General features: G+C 41.3%; 1 long non-coding RNA gene across 1 annotated transcript; it reads right to left on the bottom strand.

The window, feature by feature from the left end:
- Positions 1-1,163: 1,163 nt before the first annotated feature.
- On the bottom strand, positions 1,164-6,101 carry LOC125166093 (uncharacterized). The gene is made up of 3 exons (XR_007152346.1): positions 6,019-6,101; positions 3,805-3,990; positions 1,164-3,391 (listed from the first exon to the last, which is right to left on the bottom strand). It is a non-coding gene; the product is annotated as an uncharacterized LOC125166093 (long non-coding RNA).
- Positions 6,102-14,766: the final 8,665 nt, after the last annotated feature.

Raw genomic sequence — 14,766 nt, 5'->3', positions numbered from 1 at the left:
GATTTTAAATTACTTACTTAGTTATTCAGTGTCTGTTGACTGCCTATGTGTGAGTGTCTATAAATATTATTGTCAGTGAGGGAGAAAGCAAAGTTCAAGATAGACAAGGTGCCTACGCCTGTGAAATTTACAACCTAGTCTGAAGGAGAGCAAAAATAAAAAATTTAAGAAGCAGGGGGCCTGGCTGGCTCAGTCAGTGGAGCATGTGACTGTTGACTGCAGGGTTGCGAGTTTGAACCCTAATCTCTGGGTGTAGAGATTACTTAAAAATAAAATCTTTTCAAAAATTACGCTTTTAGAAGCATGATAATTTCAGGTATTACGTTGTTATAAAAAAATATTTAAAATGGGGGCACCTGGGTGGCTCAGTGGGTTAAGCATCCAACATCAGCTCAGGTCATGACCTCACAGTTGGTGAGTTCGAGCCCCGGATTGGGCTGTCTGCTGTCAGCACAAAGCCTGCTTCAGATCTTCTGCCTCCCTTTCTCTCTGCCCCTCTCCTGCGCGCTCTCTCTCTCTCCCTCCTAATAATAAATATAAACACTCAAAAAATTAACAAATATTTAAAATGTAATAAGATGGAGTTTGTGGCATGGGAGGAAGGGCACAGCTGTTTTACCTTGACGACCAGGAAAGACCTCTGTGAGGACCGGATATAGGAGCTGAAAGATAAGAAGTCAGACATCCAAACACCTGGAGTAAGCACGCCTGCCACAGAGCACCAAGGACAAGATCCCTGAAGCCGGAGGAGCAGAGAGAGGAACAGAGTGTCTGAGTAGAGTGGGCAACAGTGAGAACATCAGGGCACAGATATGGCCCTCAGATCATCTACAACCTGGTAGCTATGGGAAGGCATTTGGATTTTAGTCTAAGTGCAATGGAAGATCACTGAAGGGGTCATGACCTGGCTGGTGTTTCTAGAAGAAATTCCGAGGGGCCTCTGGGTGGCTCAGTAGGTTGAGCACCTGATTTTTTATTTCAGCTCAGGTCATGATCTCACGGTTCATGAGTTCAAACCCTGCACTGGGCTCTGTGCTGGCAGCGTGGAACCTACTTGGGATTCTGTCTCTCCCTCTCTCTCTGTCCCCCACCCATGCACTCACTCTCTCTCTCTCTCTCTCTCTCTCTCAAAAATAAACATTAAAAAATTCTTAATTCCTAAAAATTTGACCACAGTTCCAACGTAGAGTCTTTGATCCAGTATTGCCCTGAAGAAAAGTTATTCAAAAAATGAAGAAATTGAACAAAGACCTCATAACTGAGACTCAACTTCATTTGTTGCCTGAGCAAAATTAAGTTTGTGGATTCAGCCTGATCAAGGCTTCCTGGGACAGCATGTACCAGCAAAGGAGCCTGACAGGCAAATGCTGAGATAAAGAGAGAGAGGAATTTCTGACTCCATTACTAGCTTTTCCAGGGAAATAAATGGCTTCCCCTGTGTCTCATACGAAGTTCTCCAGTAAAAAGACTCTGAAATAGACATTTGCTTGCAGGAAGTTTATTGGGGAATGCTCTCAGAAGCAACAGATGTTGGGGAAGGGAAGAAAGGCGGACCGGACAGAATTCCTTTTGTTGGAGAAATCAAACTTGCAATGAGTTTCCACAAAGGTTTCAGTCCATCTCGTGGAAAGGTCTGAAGCTTGGCGGGTTCCCCAAAGATGTCCCTTGATCAACAAGTCAGTGAATGCGGGCTGCCTCTGGAGTGGAGAGTAACCTTGAGTGAGGGGATCCCTTCTCCTGGGAGCAGTCACTGGGGAAGAACTCAGGGGTAAGCTCCCAGCAGCTGGGATCGAGTGTCTCCATCCGGCAGGGGATGGGAGGTGGATCTGCGTGGGAACACCAGGGTCCACCACAATGTGTCAAGCAAGACAGTTGCTGCTTGACTGAGACAGAAGTTATGGACATTCATCCGGGTGTGACCACAGACAATGCTTTCCGTTACCATGATGGCGTTAATGGGAGGCCCCAGGGAGTTGAGAAAATGGGAGATGAGGAAGGCAGAAAATACAAACTTTGCTACACGAGGTGGTGAGGAAGGAGAAAAGCTGTTAGTGACCACAGAAGAAAGAAGAGATGTAGAGATTTGTATCTGTTAAAACAACGACAGTGATTTGAGTATGTCAACAGAATGAGGGAAGAATTAAATAAGGGCACTGAAAGTGCAGAAGAGAAAACTAATCGATGAAACAAGCACCAGAAAAGAGAGGCAGCAGAGAATTGAGAGTGTATCAGACGGTGAGCCTTGGCAGGGACAGGGAAACAACTTTCTGAGTGGAGAAAGGAACGACAGCTGGAGATGGGGCTGGATGGAGGAGGTTTGAAGGGATCTCTGGCCGCGTAGTGACTTCTATTATTCTCCGTGAAGCGGAGGCTAGAGCCTTCTGTTGAGAGTGAGAGGCTCAGGGTAGGTTCAGGATTCGAGATAAGAAATGATGCTCTGAGCGGCGCCTGGGTGGCTCAGTCGGTTGAGCATTCAACGCTTGATTTCGACTTAGGTCATGATCTCATGGGCTTGTGAGTTCGAGCCCCGAGTGGGTGCCAGTGCAGCAGATCCTGCTTGGGATTCTCACCCTCTGCCCCTCTTCCCTGTGTGCATGCTCTCTCTCTCTCTCTGAAAATAAATAAGTAAACTTAAAAAAAAAAAGAGGAAGAAGAAATGATGTTCTGAAATCGCTGCCTTGGGAAATGGATGAAACTTCTGGGCAGGCATGAGAAGACAAGAACGGGCCAGGAATTACACAGGGTAGAAGAGCCGGTCCTGGTCTAGCTTCTGGCTTAGCTCTTGCTTTTGGTTTGGGGTTTTTTCTCCCAGTAGAAGCTTTCACCTCAGGGCCGGGAACTGAAGAAATGAACGGCTGGACTCATCCTAGGTAAGGGATGGACGGGATTGGCTGAGGTGGGTGGCATCAGTGAGGAGAGGAAACTGGGTGGTGCCGAACACTTGCTTGAAATAATTGATCTTGAAGCCTAGGACAGCTAAGGAGGAAAGGGCAGCCCAAAATGGGGCTGCTCAACTTGGATAACTGGAAGGGACCAGGATAAGGAGAGGTTCAGTGGATGTGGCAGCTGTATCAGGGGGCTGCTCTTAGGAGGTGAAGGGACACCCCCCCCCACCCCCCTGTTTCTATCAGGAGTTCCATCTTGGGCTTGCAACAGCCTTGCAACTGATGACCGCATCTCTAATACCCTCTGACCCTCAGGTCTTGGTGATCCTTTGCTGTCTCCTCAGTGTTGGGCTCCATATCCTCCATTGGCAGCACCATGAGAAGGTTGCTCATCATACCTTTGTAGATCCGAGTGGGAAAGCATGACTTCTTGACAAAGCGCCGCTAGAGAGACTGGCCTTTCTTCTGCGGGATTCTCTTCTATCCTTCTATCTGACCCTTTCTTCCTAGTTACAAGACAAGGAGAAGATGCTCTTTGGCAGAATTGATTTAGACCAAGACAAAAGTTGTGCGTGCTTATGTAAATGTTGTCCATATGGGATGTGCCCATGTGCAACCACAGGGAGTTTTGAGTTTAAGTGAACTTGGAGGCATAGACATATAATAGCAAGACTTATGTTTCATGGTGCATATATGCATATACATAAAACCCCTATTAAGAATCCATTTGAGATTGTGAATGTTCTTCTGTTCTAAGATAGCACATTAGACTCAAGGTGATCTTTATTTAAATGACATTAAACAAGGTTACTTGAGAACCCCTGAAGGTAGAAAACAGAGATGAGTGAGACCATTTAGGTCATTCTGTACTCTGTGCCTTGGGAGGGAAGTTCCACCCAATACTGTGTTACTCACTTACACTTTTCCCAGGTCACTTATAATGGATGCAAAAAATCAGGTTGCCACCAGCTCCTTGGGATTTTCTCAGAGTTAAGACCATTGGCCTTGCTTCCGTTTGTCTTAATTTTGTCACTGCCTCCTGGATATACCATCTTGTGAAATTCCTGAGCATACCTCCTGCTTGTCATGAGCTTGATTCTAGAGCCTTCAAGAAAAGAGGGAGGGAGAACACACTTCCTTGTACAGATGCTTCGGACAAAATGGCTCCCATAGCCAGCTCACCATTGACCCTAAACCACAAGCCATCACAGAGCAACACGCGCGCACACACACACACACACACCCTTGCCTTAAGGACCAACAAAGAGATCATCTCGGGCCTCACAGAAGGGTTAGGTAGCTTCACAGGAGATGCCATAAATAAGTAATTCACTCCCAGGTCCGATTTCTTTTGTTTAGTTTAAGTGTCCAACCCCACCTTGTTGTTTTATTAATGCAGGTGTCTCATTTACATTCTCAGTTTCAAAGCTGATGGAATCAGACAAAAACAAACAAACAAACCAAAAAGCCCTGCATCTGTTAGTAGGCCAAAGTCCATCAATCTCCCCATGAAAAGTATGTTAATTTTTTCTATTATAGGTAAAAATTCAGCATTGTCTCTAATTTGCTTGTTTGGGGTACCTACATTCCTATCCTGTCATTGTTTGCTGTCTCTGTATTGTCCTATAATGAGAAACCATGCCGGGTTGCAGGGAAAGAGGACTCTACCAATCTGTATGGTCCGCTTGTAAGGGAAAATTGGCTCTTTCCTCTATGATGGATGGGTCGTTAAAACGGGCCTCAGGCATGCTTCAGTGATGGTAGCGGAGCTCGTAGGCAAATACCGAGGTTGAACTTAGCTCCCAGAAGAGATTGGACGCTCAAACCTGGAAGGAACCTTAGAGATGGTCTCCACCAATCTCTGCCTACAGGCAAGGAAACTGAGATCTCTTCTTAGAGTTCAAATAACTTCCCCAAAACTAGCATGAACTGGGCAAAGACAAGAGTAAAACCCAGTCCTCCTGACCTCAACACTATCACCTGAGATTCTTACACGAATAACCCTAGTCCTAAGTGAATATAACTTTATGTGCCAGGAAATACCCCAAGCCTTAGCATAGATGTGACATTTCTTCCTAAGTCTTCTTAAATATGACCTTAAGATTAGGAAGCTAAGACAAGATTTTTTACTAAAAAACAAACATATATTTATGGTGCAGGAGAACACAAAATTTACATGAATTTTTAAAGAGAACACAAATCTGGAAGGAAGTTTATGCTTGGACACCCAGCTACTATCCAGGGCACATAATGGACTTGTTTGATAAGCATTGTTTTCCCTCACAGTGCCTCTAACGACCAGCGAATCCTTCCAAGGACCACTTCGGCTAATTTTTTTTTGTCCTGGCCATTTTCTTCTGCTCTATCCCTACATTGCCAACTACAAGTGTACGTATGTACTGGGATCCATTTTGTTTCCTTCTTTCTAAATAGAGGTGGGGAAACAGCCTCAGTGTCTTAATACACTGAAATTTTATGCCTTCTCTGCCATACGCTTTTGGGATTATAAGTCTAATTTAGCAATAGTAAACTGGGAAAGAGTAGCTTCTGTATTTTTTTAAGTTTATTTATTTATTTTGAGAGAAAGAGAGAGAGAGCACAAGCAGTTGAGGGGCAGAGGGAAGGAGAGACAGAATCCCAAGCAGGCTCCATGCTATCAGCACAGGGCCCAATGTGGGGCTTGAATTCACAAACTATGGGATCATGACCTGAGCTGAAATCAAGAGTCTGATGCTTAACCGATTGAGCCACCCAGGCGCCCCTGTATATTTTTTAAATCTTGTCACTTAATTCTACATAGTGCCTTTTATTAGTTTGGGTAACAAAGATGTTACCCAAATCCATGTCTAATTGTTTTACTTCACCCTAATCTACCATCACTCTCTTGTTTTAAAGAGTAAACACAATTTTTCCCCCTTCGCTTAATTTACCTCCTGTCCTGCAAAAGGAGTTTCTCTTAGAGTTTCGTGAAAGCATCTGTGGTACGAAGCATCTGCTTTCTGAAAGTAGCAACTGAAAGTGAACGCTTCTTAGACAACAGCTAGAACTATTTAGGTAGATATTCCTGATCCGTTTCTGTCCAGAGAAAACAGCCTACAAAAATGAATCTGTGTAGCTCTTCCTCACCAGTTACCTTGTGGTGCTTTATGCTGATGGCTCCAATTCTTCACTCCTTCTTGTAGCCTCCACTTTCCCACATGACTTCACAGCCCTTCCTATCAAGTGGCAGAACTTACTTCCCTTTTCTTTGAGTCAGCGTCTAGTCATGTGACTCGCTTTGGCCAATGGGGTCTTAAGAATGTCGCACGAGCAAAGCTTAAAAGGTGCTCCTGTGTGTCTGTCTGCTCTCTCGTGCCTCTGCCATTACCATGAGAACATTCTCAAGTTAGCCCGCTAGACCCAGAAGAGGAGGAGAGACAGATGGAGTAGAACCACCCCACGCAGCTCCAGAGGTCTGAGTGAGTCCAGCCAAAACCAGCAGTTGGTTATTTTACTTGAGAACTTTGAAGATCTCATGCTCCTGGCTCCTGGCTTCCGCTGTTTTGTTGAAAAATCAACTGTTACTCGCATTGTTTCCTCTCTTGCTGCTTGCAAGATTTTTTTTCTCTCTTTTTGTTTTTCAGCAGTTTTACTGGGATATGCTTAGATGTGGTTTGATTTATATTTATCATCCCTAAAATTTTTAGTGTTTCTTAAATCTGTGGCTTGATGTCTTTCATGGTTTGGGTGTTTTGTTTATTTTTAATTCTGAGACATCGCTTTTGCCCCTCACCTCTTTGTTTTTCCAAACTCCGACATAATATATATGTTGACTTTTTCACTGGGTGCCCTACGTCTCACACGCTTTCTTGTTTTCCATTTTTGTCACTCTTCTTGCTCTGGGATTCAGTATGGAGATTGTCTTTTGATCTATTTTTCATTCATTAATTCTCTTTTCATCTGAGTCTAATTTGCTCATGAAATCAGCCACTGCACTCTTCAACTGTTATATTTTCTGCTTCTGAAATTATCATCTGGTTCTTTTCTATTTTTAGTTTAATGTTTATTTATTTTGAGAGACAGAGCATGCGAGCAGGGGAGGGGCAGAGAGAGAGAGGGAGAGAGAAGATCCTAAGCAGGCTCTGTGCTGTCAGCAGAGAGCCCAATGCAGGGCTCAATCTCATGAACCCATCAGATCATGGCCTGAGCTCAAATCAAGAGTCAGATGTTCAACTGACTGAGCCACCCAGGTGCCCCTCATTTGGTTCTCTTCATGTTTTCCATTCACCTGTCAAAATTCTCATCTGCTTTTATAATTTTTTCTGAACATTTTAAACCTTATCTGACACTCTGTTATCTGTAGGTGTACTTCTATTCTTATCCCTTCTCTTGAGGTGTTTTTGCCATGTTATATTATCTCTCCATGTGACTGGTTAATTTTATTTTGTGGAACATTACATTTGAAGGATGGTAAAGATGATGTTATGTTTTGGATGATGCTATCTTCTCCCAGAGAGACTTATATTTGCCTCTAACAGGCTGGGGCTAAAGCATTAGCAATCCCAGATCATCTTAACCCAATCAGACAATAAGATGATTCAAAACTGGTCTTATTTCTGATTTACCCATTCTCCTAAGATAAAGTTCTTCAGGGTCTCAACCCTAAGCTTAGGTGAGGGTAACCAGGGAAATCCCCATCCTTGGGCAAGCGATGACCTCCATTTTTGTTTTTGTTTTTGGTTGTTGGTTTTGGTCCTTCTAGATTTTTGAGTCAGAGGACAGCTCTTCTCAGATTCTCAGCTGCCCCTTCTAAAATCAACAGATGCCTCCAGGAGAAAATACAAATACTGAGCCCAATTCTCTGAGGTTCCTTCCTATTCCAGATTTGGCCCTATAATTTCTCAATCTAGGTATCTATCTTATGTCTTAAAACAGATTTTTACTCGTATTCGCTATTTGTTCTCAGTGGGAGGAAAGAAGGGAATTATCTCAGAAAGAATATTAAGATATATCACAAGTATTGGAAACCAGAAGACAACAGAATGGCATTTTTTAAATAATGAAAGAAAATACCTGCCAACCTAAATTTTATATCTTGCAAAATAAATTTTTTTTCAAAAGCATATGTGAAATGAACAAATTTCCAAATAAACACAAATGGAGAGAATTTGTCACCAGTAAACCCATAATAAAAGAAGTACTGAGAGGGATGCCTGGGAGGCTCAGTCGAGCTTCCGCGTTCAGCTCAGGTCATGATCTCGCAGTTCATGAGTTCCAGCCGCGCTGGGCTCTGTGCTCACAGCTCAGAGCCTAGAGCCTGTTTCAGATTCTGTGTCTCTTTTGGTCTCTCTGTCCCTCCCCAACTCACACCCTGTCTCTCTCTCTCTCTCTCTCTCTCTCTCTCTCAAAAATAAATAAATATTAAAAGAAACACGGAGATCCAGCAGTTCTACTCCTGGGTATTTATCCAAAGAAAAAGAAAACACTAACACAAAGAGATATATGCATTCCCGTGTTCATTATAGCATTATTTACAATAGCTAAGATATGAAAACAACCTGATTGTCCACCAATGGGTGAATGGATAAAGAAAACATGGTGTATGTGTATATATGGAGTGTTATTCAACCATACAAAAGAATGAAATCTTGCCCATTGCAACAACATGGATGGGCCATGAGGGTGCTATGTTAAGTGAAATAAGTTAGACAAAGAAAGACAAATACTGTATGATCTCACAGATACGGAGAACAGATTGGTGCACAAAATAGGTGAAGGGGGTCCAAAGGTACAAACTTCTAGTTACAAAATAAACACATCATGGGGTGTAATATACAGCATGGTTGCCATAGTTAATCGTACTGCATTTCATATTTAAAGTTCCTAAGAGAGTAGATCTTAAACGCTCTCACTACGAGAAAAACAAAAAGTTGGCTATGTATGGTGATGGATGTTAACTAGACTTACTGTGGTGACTGTTTCACAATATATACAAGTATTACATCTTTATGTTGTATTCCTGAAACTATTACAGTGTTATATGTCAACTATAACCGATATAACCAAAAAGGAATACTGAAGGAAATTCTTCAGGCGGAAGGAAAAGGATGCCATGTGGATGGATGTAAATGCAAGTAGAAATGGGGGTAAATAGGGGCGCCTGGGTGGCGCAGTCGGTTAAGCGTCCGACTTCAGCCAGGTCACGATCTTGCGGTCTGTGAGTTCGAGCCCCGCGTCGGGCTCTGGGCTGATGGCTCAGAGCCTGGAGCCTGTTTCCGATTCTGTGTCTCCCTCTCTCTCTGCCCTTCCCCCGTTCATGCTCTGTCTCTCTCTGTCCCCAAAATAAATAAATGTTGAAAAAAAAATTAAAAAAAAAAAAAAGAAATGGGGGTAAATCTAGGTAAATACTGAGTACACAGAACAACAGTATAACAACACTTTATAGCACTCAAATATATGCAGAATTAAAGTGCATGACAATAATAACACAAAAGGCAGGAGGAATAAATGGAATTTCAGGGCTCTAAGCCTTATGCTTGTCTACTGCTTTGTGTTAACAGTGTATAAATGGGTGGTAAGTGGCAGTGGGAGACAGAAAGATGAAAGAAATACTGGGTGAGTCCAAAAGACTGAAAGAAAGGAAAGCGGGACCACGGAATACACACAGAACTAATAGGGTACAAATAATAAAATAGTAAATATAAACCGCAGCATATCTGTACCTCTAACCACATTAAAGGTCAATAGACCACTTATTAAGTAGACCACTTATTATAAGTAGACCACTTACTTACAAGAGACACGTTCTAAGAACAAAAAGAAGTTGTGTGTCAAAGACATAAAAATCAATACCATAAAAGCACGAGGCAAAAGAAAGCCAGTATCATTATACCAACACCTGGCAAAGTAAACTTTAAGGTGCAAAATATTAATAGAGATAAATAGGGGAGGAATTATATAATAATTATAAGTTTTTGTGCATCAATCACATGATTTCAGAATCTATAAATAAAAATTTGACAGAAATAAAGAAAAAAAGAGACAAGTCCACAATCATAATGGAAGAATTTAGCTCCCCCCTCTCAGTAACTAAAAGGTCATGTGGGGAAAATATCAGTAGGGACGTAGAGAGTCTGAACAACACAATTAATGCACTTGTGTCATTTGGGATATAGAGCACTCTACCCCACAACAGTAGACTACATATACATGTGTGTATTCAAGTGTAGGAGAAACATCTATCAAAATTAGCCATATGCTGGTCCACAAATCAGGTCTCATTAATATTCAGAGATTTTAATCACTCAGGATTAAACACCACATATGTTTTCTGACCATAGTGGAATTAAGCCAGGAATTAATAAAGATATAACTAAAAATGTTTCAATATCTGGAAATTAAACAATAAGTTTCTATTCCAAGAATGTTGGCTTAAAATTTGAAAATCTAATCAATATAATTCACAGTATTAACATTAAAAAGGAGGAAAATTATATAATTATCTTGATAGATGCAGGAAAAAAATTCAGTAAAATCCAACACCCATTCATGATTCTTTAAAAAGCAAACCAAAAAAAAAAAATGCCCCCTAGATGATAAAGAATGGCTAGAAAAATACACAAAACTACTGCAAACATTATATTTAATGGTGAAATAATGAACATTTCCCTTCTGAGGTCAGGATAGAGGCACAGATTCCTACTATCAACACTTACTGAATGTTGTATTATATTTCCTAGCCAGTGTAGTAGGCAAGAAAAAAGGAGGCATAAATTATCCCAGCAGTAATTCAAGCAAGAAGATGAAGAGATGCTAAAATCATTGAGTAAAAGGTTGTTGGCACACAGAATATTTACACAATGTCAAAGTATGGACCTACAGATTTATTAATTACAAAAAAGAAAAAGAAAAATTTGCAATCTGGCAAACAAGTGATCTTAACCCAGTGATCAGAATTAACATCACCAGTAAGTCAGAATGACATCACCCGTCTCCCACTGTGATGCCTGGCACACATTTTATCACATAAAAAATATTCTACTGGGAATGTTGATTCTAAATACAAACATCAAGAGCCCATCAGATAAATCCATATTGAATGAGATTCTGCTGAACAAATGGTCTTAAACATTGTGAACAATATGAAAGAAAAAAATAAAAGATCAGGAAACTGGTCTAAAGTATGCAGACATGAAGTGTCATAATGTATGCAGCTCATACAACTTAACTTTTTTTTAAGATTTTATTTTTAAATAATCTCTCTTCCCAACACAGGGCTTGAACTCATGCCTCCAAGATCAAGAGTCCCACACTCTACCGACTGAGCCAGTCAGCCACCTCGGTTTATACAACTTAAATGATTCAGCAAAATATATGCATATCTATCTATCTATCTATCTATCTATCTATCATCGGTTTATCAATCTGCCATCGATCTATCTTTCTATCATCTATCTATATCTATATCTATCTATCTGTCATCTATCCATCTATCCACCATCTATCTGAAAGAGTGCGTGCATACACACAAAAATTATCACAGCGCTAACAGTGGGAGCACATAGGCCAGAAGTCAGCAAACTACAACCCACAGGTCAAATCAGGCTGAAACCTGCTTTGCAAATAAAGTTTTATTGGAACACAAGCATGTCCATTCATTCACACATTGTATATGGCAGCTTCCATTCTATAATGGTGGTGTTGAGTAGTTGTAACAGTGACTGGGACACAATAGCCAAAATATTTACTATCTGGACTTTTACAATAAAAATTTGCCAACCCGTTTTGAAAGATTGCATAGAAGGACACCTTCATGAGTTTGGCGGTAGTCAAAGATTTCTTACAGAAGACACAAAAAGTACTAACCATAAACTGGGCTACATTAAAATAAAAAACCTTCTGCTCATCAAAAGATGTCATTAAGAGAGAGAGACTAGGCAAGCTGCAGAGCTGGAGAAGATATCTGTGATACATAGATACAGTAAAGGACATGTAGCTGAGATATATAAAGAACTCTGTGATAGGCAGTCTCAGATGGCTTCCAGTAATCCCTCACTCCCGGCATGCATGGCCTTGTGTAATGTTCTGTCCTTGACTTTGAGTTGCATAAGTACTTACTTACCTCTCTTTGTAATGAGGAAGTACTTGCTCCTTATTATTTTGCTATTGGCCTTAAGTGGCCTCTGCAGAAGTCAAGACACAAGAGTCCTGTTATAACATTCTATTACGTATCTTTTCTAGTCTATGTTTAAGATTTTCTGTTTTTCTTTGGTGGTCTTTGTTCCAGTGTGTTTAAGTGTGGATTTATTTGAATTTATTCTGTTCCCAACTTGGTATGCATCTGCAATCTTTCTTTGCTTTAAGAAAAATACAGTTAGGGGTGCCTGACTGGTTCAGTCGGTAAAGCTTATGACTCTAGATCTTGGGGTTGTGAGTTTGAGCCCAACTTTGGGTGTAGCAATTACTTAAGAATAAAATCTTAAAAAACTACAAATAAAAAAAGAAATATTCATTTACTGTCTCTCTAGATATTGCCTCTCTTCATGTAATGTGTCTTCTAACCGGAACTCTTATTAGCTATATGCTGGGCCTTCTGGTTCATTCCTCCATGTTCCTTAACCTCTCTGATTTTCCATTTCTTATTCTTTGGAAGTATTCCCCCTACCCCATATCTTGCCCTCTTTGGATGAATTCATCAGCTCTATCTACTGCCATGTTTTCCATTCATCTGTATCAAATCTCGTTTACTTATCCATTGGGTTTTTATTTTCATTTTTCCATTTCCTGAAGTTCTATTTGGTTCTTTTAAAAATTTGCTTTTTAACTCACAGTATCCTATCTTGCAATGCATTCTTTCTTCTTTCGTCTCTTGAATAATTTTAAACACACCTAAAGTACTATGTGTTTTGTCTGTTGACTTATCCTCACACAGTTCCTTTTTGTGTGTGTGTGGTCTGTAATTTCTTCCTGGGGGCTCACACTGGGCTTCCCTCCCAGTGTGTTTCCTTCCATGAAAGTCCCAGTGTTTTCACGGACTGGAGTCTAACGATTATGTTTAGTTTTAAGCTTCATGTTCCTTTACGTTGTGGGCGATAAAAGTGTGGACTTCATGCCTGCATTGTGATTGGCTCACGCATTTACGAATATCGTTACTCACCATCGCCCTAAGAAGACATCAACCTTCTTTTTAGCTTTCTGGGTTTGGGGGCAAAGCTTTTCTGATCCCTTTCATACCCAAGGGAAGCTTCCAATATTCCCAGCTTTGATAAAGAGCTTTGTCCCAAGCTCCCCTCCCTGCAAAAGTGCAAGTTTATGTATCCAGTTCCCTGTGTGGATGTTAAAATCCCGCTCAGTTCTTAGGGTCTGTATTCGGGTCTGCTATTCCCTGGGGCTTCTCTTCTTCTGCTTCTTGTTGTGGCTCCAACTTTGAGTTTCTTCTCTGTTCTGGCACCAAGGCATTTCCTCTTCTATCAAGCTAAGCAATATATCATATTGTGGTTGACATTTTTATGTGATGTAACATCATATAGAAGTTAAAAGTGTGGAATCAGACCTTCTGGATTCAGATCCCCGTTCTGTCACTTACTGACTATGTGACCATGAGCAAGTCTCATACCCTCTTTCAGTGTCAGTTTCCTCATTTGCAAAACGTGCGTAGTAATACTAATAATACATACCTCATAGGAGGATTAAGGGCCTTCATATAGGGGGAGGGCGTAGAGAACAATGTGCTCATATTCCACGAGTATTAAGTAACTAGTTGTTATTTTGGTCTTTCTCTTACAATCATCATCACCATTCTTATCCTATGTGTTTAGACCAAAAGCAGGGCCCTTCTTTACTGGAAATGCTACAATATATTTTCTCTTTAATCCCCAAACACTATCACCCTGCCATATGTCACACTGAGTAAGACTCCCTTTTCTCTAGCTCACGTAGGTTTAGAAGATGCAAATCAACTTTAAATTTAGTCTCTGTAAACTATAGTTAGGAAGAGCAAAGTGTTTCAAGGGCTACTTCTAGATTTCTGAACTAATTATAATACCTTTTATTATCTTTGCTCTCTTTTTCAAACATCATCTGAATCCTGGCTCCCCCACGTCAGGGCAAATAACTGGGGAGAAAGGCGGCCGCATATTAACAATGCCACCAATCGCTCAACTATCAAAGACATGCTATTTGAGTTGAATACCCTGTTGTGAAGGCCCGAGAGACAGAGGTCCTCAGACGCGAAGGCTTAGCTGGAATGAACGAGGTAGAGCATAATGAGGGAGGCTTTGTCGTAGAGCCTAATGAATGACTCCTTGACATTCTCTGATCTCTGACATGACAGGCATCTGGTGTTTATCAATAAATAAAAAGGATATAATTACTTGAGGCTGAAGCATTCAGGGCTTGGTAACATTTGGTAAGCTGGAAAGCCGTCTGCCCCGCTCTTTATCTTGATAGGTGGAATAAAATAAAATCTCTCCATAAAAATCTGTTCATCATACATGGTAGTCTTTGGCTGTCTTTAGGATCCCCGAGAAAGCAGTAGTTCATGCTGTAATTTGTGTCCATAAGTATATGGTAGTGTGTTATTTAAACGACACTTCAAGGGGCACCCGGGTGCCTCAGGCGGTCGAGCATCCGACTTCGGCTCAGGTCATGATCTCGCGGGTTCGTGAGTTCGAGCCCCCCCTTGGGCTGGCTGCTGTCAGTGTGGAGCCCGCTTCAGATCCTCGGTTCCCACCCCTCCCCTACACTCCCCCGCCTGCACACTCTGTCTCAAAAATAAATAAACCTTAAAATAAATACATAAATGACTCTTCCAGGTAATCACAATCAGTCCCTAGAGCTTTGGACACACAGCTCCTCAAAAATGTCCCAGACTGAAGATCAGGGCTATTCATCGCCTGGCGGT

The sequence above is a fragment of the Prionailurus viverrinus genome, chromosome B2, assembly GCF_022837055.1.
Source record: "Prionailurus viverrinus isolate Anna chromosome B2, UM_Priviv_1.0, whole genome shotgun sequence".
Taxonomy (NCBI): Eukaryota; Metazoa; Chordata; class Mammalia; order Carnivora; family Felidae; genus Prionailurus; species Prionailurus viverrinus.
This window is presented reverse-complemented; position numbering and strand designations above follow the sequence as displayed.